The 13637-nt window shown below is 38.4% G+C and overlaps 1 protein-coding gene across 1 annotated transcript in view; it reads left to right on the top strand.

Annotated features, from left to right (window-relative positions):
• Nucleotides 1–9071: 9071 nt before the first annotated feature.
• LOC120529399 (bucky ball-like) overlaps nucleotides 9072–13637 on the top strand; it is a 46039-nt gene continuing 41473 nt past the window's right edge. The window contains exon 1 of the mRNA XM_039753162.1: nucleotides 9072–9129. The gene's annotated coding sequence lies outside the window, so the exon portion shown is untranslated. The remainder of the gene's footprint in view (nucleotides 9130–13637) is intronic.

Below are 13637 nucleotides of genomic sequence, written 5' to 3'. Positions count from 1 at the left end.
ATCAACTGCTCCTTGTTGTACTGTTTGTACTTATTAGTACAATCCCCTCACTGTACTGTAGACTTGCAATACAGTTATAATATTGCACAACCTGAGCCACTTTATAAAGTGCATATTTACATATGATGACTATCATTTTTAAAATGCAGCAAAATGTTATACAGATAATACTAACTTTATTTAAATCTATATTAATAATTAAAGGACATGGTTTCGCTACGCTAGCAAGGATCTGGCGCTTCGTTCACAAATTGTTCTGCCTCGCACTATATGCTTCACTGGGACTGGCGTGAAGGATAGAATAATTAAACATATACTACAAAGATCTTTGAATGTTCTTTAAAAGTTTTGAAGAATCGGCATTAGCTAACAGATGGCTTAACGTCCATTACAGAGCTGATTGTGTGGCGATTAGGTATTTAAAGAAAGAAAAGAGAACAGGAATTGGGGGGTTAGTACATTTGAAAGAGACAGTACTGCTGCAATAAATTATTTAATCAAAGGTCGCGCACCATGTTCCCGTATTTAATAACATGCTTTAACTCCTATCATCATGAAAATGATATCACGTATACATCTCAGTATTTTAGTTATTCAGAGAGCTGTAATATCACGAATGTAATGAATTGTGTGTCCTGTCGGAGGAAGAGAAAGCCGGTTTAAGAAGCATGTAGTGATTCACACACACAAATGCTTTGTTTTTTGTTTGATCTATGTGCTTTAACGTGCTACTTTAGTTACGATGAGATTTGAGAAACTAGTAAATTAAACAATTTTAAGATGAAATTTATGATCTACTTTAATGACAAAATATATTATGTGATTAAAGTGGAAATTTCGAGATGAAAGTTGACATTTCATGCTTTTTCCACACTGTGTGCTTTTTTTTTTTTTCTCTTTGTACCCTAATAAGCTTTCATATGACACTCGGATGGTGGGCTACCGTCACGGCAACTTTGATATGTGACTACTTTTTTATTTCGGGCACTGTGTGACTTTGTGAACTTGAGCTTTTGAGTTTCTTTGATATGCTATATCACTCGATCAGCTTCCTTGTTTATATCACTGTTTAAACCAACAAATAGAACAATTTCAGCGAATACCAAGTGAAGGCAAGGAAAAACGTACTATTTTTCCTCATGGTTTTGCCATTGTCTTTTCACAGAACGCTGAGCTTAAGGGCTATTAATTTTGATTTACATATTCAAAGAGGCGTAATTCTGGGAGGAGCTGGGGCGGGACAGCAGGCGCGTGCACGTCCGTTTCTTTTCACGCTGATCGGGATTGATGTAGCGGAAGAACGTGGAAGTTTGCGTATGCACAGATTCCGGCATTTGGATTTTTCTGTGCATACGCACATTCCCGCTTTTGTGCTTACGCTATGTTATAGTGTGAGTTCTATGCATGCCGTTATTCATGAGGCCCCTGGTGTTCGAGCTGGTGCTGTGTTTATACTTCTCCATTCCACTGTTTTTACTTAGTTTGAAAAATACTGAATTATTGAAATTGCACAGTCCATTGTAGGCATACAAAAACATACACTGAATGTGGTTGCATCATGCATTATTTCTCATGAAAATTTAAACCACTGTCTTTCAAAACTACAACCATGATAGAGGTCTTCTGAATTTAACCTTTGCTAAGAGCAGCAACATTTCTGATCAGTATTGGCAAGTATGGTTTGGAAAATAATTTTTGAGTGGCACAAGACAGAAGAACCACTTTTTCTCAATGCGTTTTTAAGAGGTGTTTTGATCTTGGAGTTTTAGTAGCCCTATTAAATTTGTTTTATAAATTCTATACTGCATGATACTGCCTTCGTCTGCTAGCTGCTATTTATCCTTTTGTAACTGTGGATATGCTTGATTTGCAAAGCTCCTATTGATACTTACTATTTAAAGTCTGTCAGTTACAGCATATTTCCCAACACATTCTTGTACCTTTTCATATATACATTTTATTTTCTTAGTTTGTATTTGGACTGCTGTGTATATAGTTAACTGGTTTGCAGTCTGTCTTGCTCTGTTAAGAGCTGTGTGAGAGGGTATGGTGTAAACCGTGCTGTAAGAAATTAAGAATGAAAGATTGAGTAATGTGAAGAAGACCCCTCCACCAGGATCAATGAACAGTGACAAAATGCTACTCCGATGGGTGTCGAAATCCAAACTCTTGCCTGTGTTTTATGGCAGAACAAACATAGAAGATTCTGTCTCTAAATGTTTAAATATTGCAGTACAGCAATAAATGTTGCTGTCTTGCCTAGAATGACTTCTCAGCTGTGATGGGATTGAGAACTGGAGCAAAAATTTACAAAAGTTTTGTCTTTGTTCTTCAGCGGTTTAGCAGAGTCATTGGGTCACCTTACCTGAGCTTTTAATTTGTTTTGCAGACATGCTCTTTTTGACATATTTGCTGAATAGTGTGTGTGTGTATGTATGTATGTATGTATGTATGTGTATGTGTATATATATATTGTAAGATATGGCCGGCCTTGTACCCCGGCTAATACCCCCAAGCCCAGGTGGAGCCCTCCTTGCAGCATGGAGGTCCCCAGAAGACCAGCAGGGCATTATGGACCATATAGTTTTTATGCACCGCCCTGCTGGATGCCATGGGGCCACGAGAGGGAGCTGCAGGGAGGACCGAAGAGTTCTTCATGCCCTATGACCCGGAAGTTTGTCATAGGAAGAGCGACGGCTTCGGGTGAGAAAAACATTATTTACCCTGACCCGGAAGGAATAAGGACTTGTGGACTGTTGGGAAGGAACACCTCCGGGTCAGGGAATATAAAAGGACTGTGGGAGCTCCCAGACGAGGAGCTGAGTTGGGAGGCAGGGTGGCTAAGCGTCTGGGAGTGGAGGATTGTGATTGAGTATTGTTTATTATTGGTTATTGAAGAATAGTGGAGTGGTGGTGCTTTGTGCACAATTATTATTATAATAAATAATTATTGGATTTTTATCTGGTGTCTGACGTGTGGTCTGAGGGTACAAGGGTGCGAGAAAACCCTAATCTGTCACAATATATATATATATATATATATATATATATATAATATAAAAGGAAGCATGATTTTTTTCTTTTTTTCAAAGTTTTAGTCAATCATGAGCAGATTTTAGGAAAACCTAACTAAAGGTTAGCACGAAAATCCCTTTACATGACCAAAAACTTTTAGTTAAAGAAACAAGAAGGAATAAAATGGTATATAGATGATTTAATTCACTTGACTGATTTTTTTTTTTTTTCCATGATATGATAAAAATAGAAACTACCACTTTCAGCTGCTGTCGCCTCTCTAGAACTTTGTTTTATTATGGGCCTTTATCCAGAAATTCATCCACCCAATAGACTGCTTCCCTTAAACAAGTCACCAAGTCCCAAACTCGGCAGATAAGAAATTTACCCCTGCTTCCTGATTTTATTGTTTAACCTTAGAGTCTTGTCAGGGTGATTTATATTTTGGAGCTTGATTCTACAAGCCATTATATGTGCAGAGTTAAACAAGCACAAATGATATTTTTTTCCTGCAAAGCTCCAGTCTTTAATGTTTTTCATTGTGCTTTTGAGGTGTTTATTTATTTTGGTGGGTAGATAGGTTATTGATATAAAAAAGAGCCATTTTTCAGATAGTATGTGCCGACAGTAAATTATATTATGCAGCTACGCCCAATAGCGCTGTGCAAAAGTAGTTCTCAGAAATCCATCTTTCATTTTTTCTGTCCTTGTCTATATACATACTTGAATTATAAAGGGAAAGTAATGTAATTTTCCCTTATACTTTTTGTAGAAATTTAGACTTACAAAATATTCACAATTCTGGCCTTTTCTTAGCCTATGCCTTTCTGTTACAAGTCATCCATAAGGTCGTGCGTAGAATTCGCACTATAACATGACGTAAGCACAAAAGCCGAAATATGCTTACACACAAGATTCCAGATGCAGGAGTCTGTGGGTTCACAACTTCCACGTTCTTCCGCTACATAAATCCCGGTCAGCGTGAAAAGTAACGCTCGTGCACACGCCTGCTGTCCCACCCCAATTCCCTCCCAGAATTATGTCTCTTTGAATATGCAAATCAATATAAATAGCCCTTAAGTTCAGCGTTCTGTGAAAAGACAATGGGAAAGCATGGGGGAAAATATAAGAATTTCAGCGAATACCAAGTGGAAGCAAGGAAAAACATACTATATGTTATAAACAACACAAGGAAGTCGATCAAGTGACAAGAGTGTCAGAGAAACTCGAACGCTCAAGTTCACAAAGTCTTACAGTGCCCGAAATAAAGTTGTCCGATATCAAAGTCGCCGTGAAAAGGCGAGTCGTAGGCCACCGTCTGAGTGTCATATGAAAGCTTATTAGGGTACAGGGGAAAAAAAGGCACACGGGGGAAGCACGAAATGTAAACTTTAATTTTGAAATTTCCATTTTAATCACATGGTCTATTTTATCATTAAAGTAGATCATCAAACTTCATCTTAAAATTGTTTAATTTATTAGTTTCTCAAATCCCATTGTAATTAAAGTAGCACGCTAAATGCTTTGTTATATATTTGATCTATGTGTGTGATCATACGTACTTTTTAAACCAGCTTTCTCTTCCTCCGACAGGACACAGAATCTATTACATTCGTGATATTACAGCTCTCTGAATAATTAAAATACTAAGATGTACTGTAGACGTGATATAATTTTCATGATGATAGTTAAAACATGTTATTAAACATGGGAACATAGTGGCATAGTGATTGTCCCTGTCTTAAGCAAGATACTTGTGGCACCTTGCGCAACCTTCGATGAAATACTTTATTTCAGCGGTACTGTCTCTTTCAAATGTACTAACCTCCAATCCCTGTCCTTACTTTTCTTTCTCCAAATACCCAATTGCCACACAATCAGCTCTGTAATAGACATTAAGCCATCTGTAAGCTTAGTACGCCGATTCTTCAAAACTTTTAAGGAACGTTGAAATATCTTCGTAGTACGTGTTTAATTATTCTATCCATCCAGTGTCACGCCAGCCCCAGCAAGAATACAGCGCGAGGCAGGAACAATCTGCGAACACAGTGACACTGTGTCCTCACATGTTTGTTTATTAACAATATAGATTATTTAAATGAAGTTAGTTTTATCTGTATAATACACATTTTGCTGCATTTCATCTTAAAAATGATATCGTCATCATGTAAATACGCGCTTTATAAAATGGCTCAGGTTGTGCATTGTTATAACTGTAGTGCAAGTTTACAGTGAAGTGATTTTACTTATAAGTACAAACAGTTCTACAAGGAGCACTTGATTGAGTGCGTTTATAGTTCTTGGGATGAAACTGTTTCTGAACCGCAACGTCCGTACAGGAAAGGCTTTGCCATGTGCAAGCAGTTCAATAGAGAGCATGGCTGAGGCAGCGTGTGCTTGATGCTGTATCCTGATAATTCTCTTTCTCAGCTTCTTTAGGTCTTTGATTCCCCACCCAGATACAGTGCTATAAATACTCTGAGTGGTGCAGTGAGAGTAATATGGAAAAAGATGATCCGCTGTGGCAACCCCTAACGGGAGCAGCTGTAAGAAGAAAAAGAAGGTGCAGTGCGAGTAACAATGCTAAAGCAGCTATGGTATTTGGAATAGTTTGACCATGGTGTGGACCATTATATTGTTGCAGGTTTATTACACTCAGATGCCTTAAATTAATAAACAATGTGCGGTTAATTTCAGTGTATTTATAAAGCCACGTCCGGGATATGGATCTGAAAAAGAAAGATAAACCACACAGGAACAGTAGCACTGCCTTGATGCTGGGTGCTACCAGTCTGCAAAACCAAGCAGAAAACTTGTGTACAACAGGGTATGAGCTACCGTGGGACTGTGCTTAGCTTTACACCAAGTTTAGGTTTTATACATCGCGATTTGAACGTGGAAACGTTCATATGCAACATTCCTGTGTGTACGCACCGTTTATACATGAGGCCCCTGGAGTCTCGTTGGCACTCTTAAAAATATTGATTTCTTAATTTCACTTTATGGGGTTGGGTGGTTTCTTGTAGAATCTTTTCTTGGCAAAGAACCCATTTCATTCTGAAAAGGGATCTTTATATGACCTTGACTCTTTGGGCTTTAAAAAGGTTCCTAATATGTGAACAAAGCAGAAACCTTTAAATGTCTAGAAGGCTACTTAGCAGGATACCAACCAATTTCAGAAAACATAAACTTACCCTGTGTAACTGAATGTATTACTTTATGCACCAAGAGTCCTTTTACAATATGAACCTATTGATCCTTCCATCCATTTACTTATCCCATTTATTCAGTGCAGGGCAGCAACAGCCTATCCCACCACCAATTGAGTGCAAGGCATGAACAACACTTGGACAAGGCACCAATTCATAGTTGGGTGTAGACACACACACAAACCAACTGGGGCTAACATAACAATGCCATAACCTAACCTTCAGGTCTTTAGACTCTGTGAGGAAACCAGAACTGCAGACGTAAATGGAGAAAATGTCAAAATTAACGCAGGAATCACACTGGATGCAGATCCCAGCCTCCTTTTTTCACATACTCTGAACTGAAGATGTTGGCTGGAGGTGGAAGAACACTTTGAGGAGCCCCTGAACCAACTGGACCTGTCATTTGTAGAGGAGGCAGAGCCAGAAGCTGATGGGAGATCAATGTCTATTTCCCTGAGGGGTCTCTAAGAGAATTAAGCAACTCCACAGTGATAAAGCCCTGGGGGAGGATAAGATCTAACCTGGAATGCTGAAGGATCTCACCATTGGTGGGCTGACATACCTTTTTAGTGTTGTGTGTGGCTTTGGAGTGGCAGATGGGGGTAGTGGTCCCCTTTTTTTATAAAAAGGAGGGATAAGAGAGTGTGCTTTAACTGTCGACTGGGGGATCATTTTCCTCTGCCTCTCTGGAAAAGCTTATGCCAGAGTACTAGAAAGGCGACTCCACCCAATCATGGAACCTCAAATCTAGCAGGTGCACTGTGGATTCCGTCCTGGCCATGGAATAGTGGATTAGCTCTTTATCCTCATGAGGATTCTGGTGGTGGCATGGGAGTACCATCAATTGGTCTATATGTGTTTTGTTGACTTAGAGGTGGTGTGTGACTGTGTTCCTCAATGGATTCTGTGAGGAGTGCTGGGAGAGTAGGGGTTCCAGGACCACTAATAAAGGCTTTTTGGTGTCTGTATAATCACAGTGAGAGCTGTGTGCGCATACTTGGAAAAACATCAGCACAATTTACAGTGGGTGTGGCACTCCAACCGTGCAGTGTTTTGTCTCCAATCCTGTTTGTGATTTTCATGAACCGGATGTCAAGGCGCAGCTGGGGAAGGGGCCTTAGACTCGCATCGCTGCTTTTTGCAGATGACGTGGTCCTGTTGAATTCATCAAGCTGTAAATTCCAACACACATTGGCATTATTTGAATAAGGTGCACTGTCCTTCTCAAGTGGGAAGTGTGTTGCTGCCTCAAGTGGAGGAGTTTAAATATCTCCAGGTGTTGTTCCTGAGTGAGGGGAAAAGGGAAGGTGAGATCAACAGATGGATTTGGGCAGCAAGAGCAGTTATGGTCATGAGCATTGGGTAATTCTGGGTGTGAGCAGCCGAAATGAGCTTCTCTGCAGGGTGGCTGGGCTCTCCCTTAGAGAGAGGGTGAGAAATGAAGACATCCAGGAGAGCCTTGGAACAGAGCTAGTGACCCTTCACATTGAGAGGAGCCAATTGCGGTGGTTTAGGCATCTGATATGGATGTCTCCTAGACGCCTTCTTGTGGAGGTTCAACGGACACAACCAGCTGAAAGGAGACCCTGAGAAAGACCCAGGGCAAACTGGGCAGATTATATCTCCCAGAGGGCCTGGGAATGCCTTCGGATCCCACAGTATGAGTTGACCAATATGGCTGGTGAAAAGGAGTTAAGGGCTTCACTGTTAAGACTGTTGTCCCTATGACCCAGATTTGGAAAAGCAGTGGAAAATGAATGAATGGATGGGTGTTACTATTTATTCATGGTTATTTAAGGAGCCTTTTACAGATAAAGAATATTTCAGAAACCTTCATGTGGGTTGTAATTTGTAGCCAAAAATTGTTTCCCTATGGAATTGCTCTGAAGAACTGCTTTGGCACCTATATTTTTCAGGGTGTGGTGTGTAAATCTTGGATCAGCCCTGGATGAGATGCTACGGTCTTGCAGACAACAATAACACTACTGTAGCTTTAGCAGTTTGTTGAAAAATAAATTCAGGAACGCTCTATATGTTTATATACATAATTATTTTATATCCATTTCTGCTCCTGCTCAATCCAGCAGAAAGAGCTGTGGGGGTGCAAGGGCTTACCCCAACAACATATGTAGGATCCATACCAGGATAGGAAGTCAGTCTGTGTTCTTTTACATTCACTCATATCAAGTCATCTTAGAAGTGACAACTAATCTAACACCTATATGGGCAGTGGAAGATGATAATGACGAGAACATCCATACTTCACAAAGATGGTAGATCTATTCAAAAAAAGGTTAGAGGAACCACGAAGTACATGCAGTAGTCACTGTGCTGCCTTGCTTTCTAATCTCTTTGCTTTAGTTTGAATGTGGGAGTTTGTTCAAGGGAGGGCATGCAAGCCGACTGGAGGAATACTTTTTTTATCGGCATGTCTATGGACTCTGTGAGAAATATAAAGTCTGTGGGGCAGCACACATACTTTTTTCTTATATATCTTATATATGAAAAAATCACAAATATGTAGTGTAATAGAAGAGACAATAAATGTATTGGTAATAGCTGCTGATTCAGTGTACTCTAGCTAGCTCATATGGGTTTATGAGTGGATAGATAATAGGACTGAAAATCACTCTGAGTGCACATTCTTTTCTACACAACTGACCACTCATATGTGTACAACAGTAATTTTTAAGAAGTACTGCCATTTTTTCTTTTAATCCACCACTTTGGCCTAGTGAAAAGGAATAAACTAACTTTTAAACCTACAGCCAAACCATCATGATGAATACTTAATTGAAATATTTAAATTGTCTAATTAGGGTTACAGATCAATCTACTCAATTAGCCATTTAAAGTCAGCTGTGGAGGGTCAGCCTCTGTTTGCCAGAATTCCATTTTACAAGTAAGTGGAGGAGTTTATCTGAAAGTCTGTAAAGAAGTATTCTATAAACTAAGAACATTTGTTGAAGTGTAAAAGTCAATTGTCTTGACTAGTCTCCTTATCTATATAAGAGATGTTTGTCATTTATACTGCTTGTGCTGTTTTTATGTAGTACTTTCCTAAAATACATGTTGAATACAAAATGCTATTTTTAAAGTTGAATGTAGTTGTTGGGCTATTTTAATATAAGTTTGTAAATTGTAGGGATTTCCCTTTCAGAAGAAAACTACAATATAGCTTACTATATGCTTATGTTTTGAAGGACCATGGTCAAAATAATCCTTAAAACAGGTTTGATATCTTTCTAACTGCATGATAATTCATAGGATTAATTAGTATTGTAAAGTAAAAAAATATAACACAGTTTTAAGAGTGGACACTGGTTATGTAAAATGGTGGCTGAACAGGTGAAAGTTAAGGATTTGTTTAGGAGTAAGAATCCATAGGAGGATGTGCTCAAAATGATTAACTACTGGAATGCCAGTAATGACGGTTGCAATTGGAGCTGATTATTTCAAAAGCATACATTATTTTATCTAAGAGAGCTTTTTCTTTCCTTATCACCTGCCTTTTTCAGATAACTTCATTTGCTGAAATTTCCTAATTGCTACAACTTTTTCTTTCATTCCTCTGCATCATCAGACTCTTATGCTTGCTCACTGGGTGCCTTCACACCATTGTATGTGTATCATCCTGTTGTCAGTCTTCATGGCTTCTACAGCTGAGTTCTTTAAAGTTCATTCTGCAAGTGTGAAAACCGTGGCAATTAATGATTATATAAAGTGTAATGTATTTCTTAAGTGAAATTTGGCAGCAACAGAGAGTTTATTTTGCTTAAAGAGAATTTAATTTCAAAGTAGGTTATATTAGAAAAGTTTGCCAGAGTTGTAATGGTAGTGTCCTAGTCGTCCTAACATTGTGTGGGTTTTAGTCTATGACATACATACCCATGTGTATATTTCTTAGGAGCATTTGTTAGACTGTATCCAGGTTATTGAATTTAGCTGAGCCACATTTCATCCTATAGTTTCATGTATTTGACTTAACTGAACATTTTACAACTAAGCGTGCTGATTCTTTGGGTTTTAATAGTGAACCATTGTAATGCTTACATGGATATCTCTGGTGGAAAGTTTTCTCGTGTTATTTTAAACATTTTTTCAATCATTCATTCTCTCATTTAGTTTTATTCCATTGCTGAACTGCAGGAAGGCACAGCCTGCTTAAAAATCATCCATCAGAGCAGCATTTGCCTGCACATCTTTTTGATTTTGTTTAGACTTCCAATTATTCTTCCCATCTTGATTCAGCATTTGTTTCAGGTCTTATTGTAAATCCCGAGGGCAATACTTTCACTATCATTTGATTGTCTTGTACGGTGAACCGTTTAAAAAAATAATAAAAAAAAACACCTCTGGATATAATTGTGGGCCAATTATCTATAGTGAATATTTGAAGTTTTATTTTATACTTTTTGCCTTTGTATGCTGTGTTGTTTTTGCAGCAGTGAAATCTGCTAAATAGAGTTGGCAGGAAAACTGGTCTGAAGTGTATGAATATTTCAGTGAAGAATATCTTCAAATATATGGAGCAGGGTGGTCCAGATCCAATTATGCAGATCCAGATCATCTGGATGACTTTGATTTATGCAGGGACGATTCCAGTTCGGCACGAAGATGATTCTTCATGTCGTCAGTTCGCACACTTCTCGATGGTCCGTGATTTTTCGGGTGATTTTCTATGTAATATACTTAAGTTATAGTGTAATGAAAATTGCATAATTAGATCTGGACCACCCTATAGGTCATCTTGCATATCTGATAAGATGAGTAATGACAATGTACATCCTCCTTTTTTTATTATTGTGTTAAACTAGGGAACATTAGTTTTATTTCCAAACTTTGTCTAGAGTGGTTAGGTTTTTGATATTAGTTTTCGTTTGAATCCACTATTGGAACAGTTCCTTTTCGTGGACCTAAACAAAGGAGCACATATGACATGTAATCTGCTTAAATTTATTATTACTGCATGCATCCTTCATACATTAAATTTGTAGACAGACAAAATACAATTCAAAGTGTACATACACTTTTGGCTTGATACTTTCTATTCCAAACTTGGATTTCAGTTATTTCGGATTATTTCCTTCATTTTACCAATGTTGCTGTAACGTTGTGTCATTTGAGTCTCTTGACTAATTCAAATTATTTTTTTGGTTAGAACTAGTGTTGATCAGTGCAATTTGCCAAAGCATTTTTCACAGTGAATATGCGGTGTTCACAGGAGACCTTGGTCACCAAATACTTTCCTGGAAATTCTAAGGGCAAATATTTTTCCAAGTGCTGCATGATGCTTTGTGCATACGGCTTCTACAGCTCTGTAATGTCATGCTGGCCTTCCAGTCTTTCACACATGCCTACTGTAAGAACATTGTGATATGATCATTGATTGTTGCAACTACAAGGAAAAAAACAAAATGTTATTTTAGCTACTAAGATGTGCTCAAACCATCCAACAAAATTATTTGACAATACTATGTGGTATTTTATCCCATATCTAACTGCACTTCTTCTTTTAGTTGCTCCCATTAGGGGTCTCCACAGCAAATCATTTTGTTGCATATCTTTCTGTCCTCTGCATCTTGCTCTGTTATATTCGTAACCTGCATATCCTCTCTCACCACATCCATAAACCTTCTCTTAGGTTTTCCTCTTGCCTGGCAGCTTTATCCTTAACATCTTTTTCCCAATATACCCAGAATCTCTCCAAACCAATGCAATCTTGCCTCTCTGACTTTGTCTCCTAATCGTCCAACTTGTGCTGACCCTGTAATGTACTCATTTCTAATCCTGTACATCCTCGTCACACCCAGTGCAAATCTTAGCATCTTTAACTCGGCCACCTCCAGCTCTATCTCCTGTTTTTTTGGTCAGTGCCACCGTCTCCAACCCATATAACAAAGCTGGTCTCACTACTGTCCTGAAATTTCTTGAATTCGCTGTTGTTCCAGCCTCTTTGTTTGCTGTATTTGGGTCATCACAGGGGTCGATCTACTATGAAACTAACGAAGCTTAAAATTCAGGGCCCCCTAATGCTGGAGGGACCACAGAAGTTACTTTAGTCCACGTTGCTAAAACATTTTGGGCGTCTACTGTATGGGGGTGAGGGGGTGGGCTGAGGATTAAAACCCCTACCTGTAGTGGATATTTTTTATTTAATTTTTTTTAAAAATGTGGTGGTCTGGCTTGCAATAAAAATTGAAGAAAATAACAGTGGTTACTCCGACCTTGTTGCTAGTTATGAACGGGCTCCCTGAAGTTTTACCTTCAAGGTTCCAAAAATGTAGGTCTGCCACTGGTCATCCGTGAACTTACAAAGGTCCTGAAGAGACAGAGTTTTAGGAACAAATTTCTATCCCACATGCAGTAAAAAAAGCAGTGTTATGAGTAATGCCACCAGTTATATGATACTAATCCATGTGTACTAGCAGCACAGCACTGCATAGTTAATTATGCATGCAAATAAGCCATATACCCAGCAACGCTCTCAAAACAACCTTTAAAGGAACAAACTCCCTCCCCTCATCAGAGAACACAGCACAGGCTGTGAAATAATAAAAAGACTTAACAATATACTATTTACAGTGCATTTCTTCTTGACGGAAAAAAGTGCGAAGCTTCTACACAGATACGCACCCTCTGTGCCTGGAGCCATGACTTTAAACAATGGAATGAGCCAGTCCCATGGTGCCACTTCATTGTGCAATCAATGTATGCCCTAAGATGGGAGCTCTGTAAGTGAAATGATCCATATTTTGTTTACTTATTGCTAATTTGTGGCCATTTTTAGTATTTCTGACATACTCTGACACAGAATTTCAGGGCCTGTATTTCTACCTGATCTTTCTAAACGTTTTCAGCCAATTTTTCATGCCAAGTATAATATGAAGAATACCATGTGTGAGATACTAAATGTTTTTACTAACCATGTTAAGACTTTTGGGGATGTGAAGTTTACTCGTTCTATTTGCTCACAGAGCTATAATTGTATTTTTTTTTTATCTGATACCATTCCCTTTTTAGAATTGGAAACTACAGTATATCATACAGTATATTCAGTTTGCATGCTATTTCCCTGTCCTAACATCAGCATATTGGACTGGATTCGCAAAACATTGTCATTACTGTTCCTTTATAATCTCCTTTAACAGGATTTCATATCTTACCTCTAAAATCCTTAGAGTCCATTTAGTTTTATTCTCCTCATGGCATTCTATCATGTCCACATTGTTGTTCCCATAGTTTCTATCTATTGTACGTTTCATTTTTTCCTTATTTGACTGACTTACACCTCCACAAACTTAATATCACTGTCTTCCGCAGTGTCACCTTTTCTCTATCTTTTACCAAATATAACAGCATGTACTGTACACTTCTTGATATTTTCACCCCCTTTGTTTTATTATGAAT

The sequence above is a fragment of the Polypterus senegalus genome, chromosome 5, assembly GCF_016835505.1.
Source record: "Polypterus senegalus isolate Bchr_013 chromosome 5, ASM1683550v1, whole genome shotgun sequence".
NCBI classification, from domain to species: Eukaryota; Metazoa; Chordata; class Cladistia; order Polypteriformes; family Polypteridae; genus Polypterus; species Polypterus senegalus.
This window is presented reverse-complemented; position numbering and strand designations above follow the sequence as displayed.